Here is a 5,161-nt window from a genome sequence, read left to right as displayed (position 1 = left end):
TCTTGATAATTCTGCCTGTATGCTTTGAAGTTCGGGGTGCTGACCTTTTTCCCCTGAACAAGGTAAACGATATATGTCTGACTGATTAAAGTAAGCTTGTTAACCCATTTTGAGTTGCTTTCCTTTAACAAAGCAGATCCAAGAACCTGTATTGCTAGCAGCCACCCTGGGAACGCTGGGGTGCTTGCTGCTACAATCAGTCAATACTTAAATTAATGGAGGCAATTCACTGGAAGGACAAATACTGAAGTTGAAGCTTAAATACTTAGGTCAGGGACTATTTCTTTTTTTACCACCTGCTCTTCTTCCCCAGAAGTTCTGAGAATGGTAAAGAATTTCAAGAACTCATCTTCAGAAAGAGGAAAAATGTGTATACACTGAAAATTCAGATTTTCTAAATCCTTTAACTTCAAGCAGATAGACAAGTTTAGCTTGGGCTGACTCTTATTTGATGCAGGAAATAAAGATATAAAAGACTGCCAAAGACTTATTCAAGATTAGGACATTGAGGAGAGACAGTGAGACAGAATAACAAAAAGACAGTCAGAAATGGGAAGGGAGCCAGAGAAAGAAAGGACTTGCTTTAATTTTACTTTGAAGAAGTCGTCAGAGATGAACTCACCTAAGAAATCATGATTATTAAGAATAATAGAAGGGGGAAATGGAAGAACACTGCTAAAAGGTGAAAAAGATTCAGACACCATCACTTCTTTCTCTGGATATGGATAGCATTTTCCATCATAAGTCCTTCAGAGTTGTTTTGGATCATTGTATTGCTGAGAGTTGCTAAGGCATTCACAGCTGATCATCTTACATTATTGCTGCTACTTTGTACACAGTACATTTTACTTTGTATCAACTCATGTAAATATTTCCATGTTTTTCTGAGAGCATTCTGCTCATTATTTCTTATAGCACAATAGTATTCTATCATAATCACATACCACAATTTGTTCAGCCATTCCCTAATAATGGGCATCCCCTCAATTTCCAATTCTTTGGCACCAGAAAAGAGCTGCTATAAATATTTTTGCGTATAGGTCTTTCCTTTTTGCTTTTTATCTTGTTTGGGATACAGACCTAGTAGGGGTATTGCTAGGTGATCATGTATGCATGATCTTACAGGCCTTTAGGCATAGTTCCAAATTGCTCTACAGAATGGCCATACAAATTCACAGACGTTTGTTTACCCACAGATGCATCCGACACTTGACATTTTCCTTTTTAATCATCCTGGTCAGTCCAAAGTGTGTGAGATGGAAACTCAGTTGCTTTGATTTGTATTTTTCTTATTATTAGTGATTTGGAACATTTTTTTTTCATATGATGTTCATAAGGAACTAACCATTTTCTAGGAAAACTTTGAGAAAAGAGATTATTTGGTGCTTTCCTGTCCCTCTCTGTTTCCTTGATCAGATGATGTCCTTTTCCAACCTAGTAGGCCAATTTACTCCCAGGTAGAGGAGATGGTGAACAGTGAAATTTGAGGTTCTTGCTCTTCTCCTCCCCATATGTCTTCTCTGGCAAGTCCCTTCCTGTTCCTTCCACTCTGTCAAACCATCCTTTATAAGGTCTATTCTTGTCCATATTTTTGGCCCAAATTTCTCCCCTGTCCTTTGATGACCTAAAAAAAGGCACCCACACTCCCCTGAAGCCACAAAGGTATATCAGGAATGTGAAAGCCCCTTCAGGACTGATGGAAGACAAAGTGTGTAAAATCATTCCCTTTATCTGTTATTTCTCCCCCCCCCCCCATTTATCATCCTAGCATGTGGGTACACAGGGCCACAGGCTGAAAATCAATCAGCACAGAGAAAAGTACTAAAAACAAACAACCACTTGAAAAACTCTCACACACACACAATACTTCTTGCTTGTACATAGTTGTTTGCCTGTTGTCTCCTCCCATCTCACCTCAAATTAGACTGAGAACTCCGGGAGAGGTAGAGATTGCTTTGTTTATCTTTCTTTGTATTCCTAGCTCTTAGCACAGTAGTGTGGCACATAGTAGGTACTTAATAAATGTTTGTTGACTTTACTAATTCTAGAATGATGGGGAAAGATTTAGACTTCAAACCTGAACCAGTCTTACAAGGCTCCTAATTTGTTTTTCTATAATTAAACAATAATATTCCAGGAAAGTCCAAGGTTTAGTCCACGGGACACACTTTTTATTTTTGCTTTTTTTTGGAGGGCAATTGGGGTTAAGTGACTTGCCCAAGGTCCCACGGCTAGGTTTGTGTGTGTGTGCGTGTGTGTGTGTGTGTGTATGTGTGTGTGTTAAGTGTCTGAAGCTGGATTTGAACTCAGGTCCTCCTGACTCCAGGGCCAGTGCTCTATTCACTGTGCCACCTAGCCACCCCAAGGACACACTTTAAAAAAAAAAATTCTGAACTTCACAAATATCAAATAAAGGGAGCATTTCCATACACATAGTAGAATACAATACAAGGATTTCCCATGACCTACTTCTCTACCCTACCTTAGCTATATATAGAGATGGTTATACTCTGATGCTGCCACACCCACAAATACACTATTTCCACATTTATGAACTCTGAAATTCCATTATCTGATCACAATCTATTGCATTCCATCTCTTCCTCTGCCTTGCAACCCCAAACTCTGTTCTTGGTTCTCACGATGAACTCCAATTCCTCACAACCCCTTGGTTTTTTTCCAAAGCTATCACCCCTGCACACTCCTCCCTTTCCCCTCTTGACCCCCTGAACTCTATACTAGGTTCTCTTGAATCACTTGCTCCCTTATCCCATCACCAGTCCTGCTTGCCAAACCTCAACCTTGGCTTACTCCCACCATCTTCTGCCTTTGCTCCTCCTCACATGCTGCTAAACGAAGCTGTGGTGATGGGATCCATGACAGATGTATGTTATGTAATCTCAACTGGACCCTTGCTGTGGCAAGGCAATCCTGGTATACCTCCCTAATTGATTCATTGTCCTGCTTGCTGCAAACCATTTCATTCCTCCTCATACTGCCTGTTTTCCTTCTCCCTTACCCTTTTAGCTGAGAATCTTGCCTTATATTTCATGGCAAAACAAACAAACCAAAAACCCCAAACCCAAAACACTGAGGCTATTCATAAGAGTTCCCCTTTGAATGACAGGCTAAGGAATTTGAATTTTATCCTATCCTATTTCATCCTATTTTATCTTAGGGAATCACTGAAAGTTTTTGTTTTGTTTAAAGCAATTGGGGTTAAGTAACTTGCTCAAGGTTACACAGCCAGTTATTATTTCTGGGTGTGGTGCTGAGTATCTGAGCCCGGATTTGATTCAGGTCATCCTGACACTGGAGCTGGTGCTCTTACTCGCTGTGCTACCTGGCCGCCACCACTGAAAGTTTTGAAAAGGGAAATGACAGCTGACACATACATAGTATTGTAAAGCAGGCATTCCTAACCCTTTTAATATCCTATATCCCTTTGGCCCTTAGTATACTTTTCTATAACCAGTATTGAATATGAAAAGAAATAAATGTTAAAGTTTATGACATATATTCACATACAGAGAAAAATGAATTTCAGTAGGATAATATAGTTATTTACCAAATTTTTTTTTCTCTCTCTTGAGAAGCTTCTCATACTTCCAAGGATAGGGGGTTCTTAACTCTTTTTTTGGTCATGGATCCCCTTTGTACCCCTTCTTAGAGTAATATTTTTAAATGAATAAAATAAAAACCTAGGATTACAAAGGAAATTATATTGAAATATAGTCAAAATATTAAAATTTCAGGGACTCCCCAAATTCTATCCAGGTTGGAAGCCACTGCTCTGAGGTTTATACAACTCTTTGCATACACAATGTCACTTGACCCTTACAAAGGAGGCATAGATGAGGAAACTGAGAATGATGGGGGTAAGTCACAAAATGGAAAACTTAGTCCTGTTGTCAGGAAAAACTTCCTATAAAGCTGTCCAAAAATAGAATGGGCTGCCTTGAAAGGCAATCCATCCACCTCCTTGGAAATCTTCCAGTGGAGGCTGGAGGCCACTTGTACAGTACGTCATGGCAGGGATTCTGTGGCCTATGGTTGTCTGGCCTAGATGGCCCCCACCAAGGTCCCTTCCAAGTCTCAGCTTCTGTGGTTCTGTGACTCAGGAAGTTAAGTGACTGGTCCATGGAGGAAGCTATATTTGAGTGAGGCCTCAAAGAAGAGATGAATGCCAAGGAAAGGAAATATGGAGGCTATTCATTTGGCACTCAGGCTTTCCTTTATTCAAATCTTTCTACTTACACCAAGCTACTTCTCCTGCTATAATCAAGACCTCAGTTACAGGGTTAGGGCAAATGAAGGGGAATGAGATAAGGCTAGAAAAGTAGGTTGAAAGCTAGACTGAGTTTGGACTTTCACTTTATTGCAGTACTTCTGTTCAAGTCCCAGTAGTGCTTACACGGAAAAGATAAAGAAGTTGAGATGATTTCAGGCCCTCTTGGAAAAAAGTAGCAAAACATTCTTGCCCTTTCCTCCTCTCTAACCATTGAATGCAGGAATAGAGGGCAGAGAGGGGTCTGGTTGGCAGGAAATCTGAGTTCTGTTCTTAGCTGTGCCATGAGTTACCATGGATCTGAAGGCTCCACCACCTGCCACAGTGCACTGGTACAAGCTATCCCCAGGGCTTTCATAACCTTTGTTTTCTTTCAAGGCTCAGTGTGGGTGTCACCTCCTACTGGAAGTCTTAATAATAAAATTAATAATGCCCTATATGTAAATAACACATTAAGGCTTTCAACACAACAAATATACATGTATATGTATGTATTTATTTTAAACATATTGTGTGTTTGTACATGTTTGTGGGTATGCATGCATATATACACAGTATAACTATTACATATGTGTATGCATACACATATGTAATACTAGCATTGTATATATGCAGTGAGAGAGGCACCCCCTAGGAGCAGGTGCTACCGTGTTTCCCCGATAATAAGACACTGTCTTATTATTTTTTTTGGACAGAAAAACACCAGAGGGCTTATTTTCAGGGGAGGGCTTATTTTAATGAACATTGACAGCAATTTTAATAAACAGGTAAATGTGAACAAAAAAATGTACCTTTATTCAATAATGAATTCAATAAAGAACAGGATGATGTGCTCACTGCTGCAGCTCTGATTGGATGCAGCTCGGAGCGCGG

This window comes from Petaurus breviceps, unplaced genomic scaffold (genome assembly GCF_028583685.1).
Source record: "Petaurus breviceps papuanus isolate PSGF00001 unplaced genomic scaffold, PetGlider_PUasm1.0 186, whole genome shotgun sequence".
Taxonomy (NCBI): domain Eukaryota; kingdom Metazoa; phylum Chordata; class Mammalia; order Diprotodontia; family Petauridae; genus Petaurus; species Petaurus breviceps.
Note: the sequence above shows the minus strand (reverse complement) of the source record.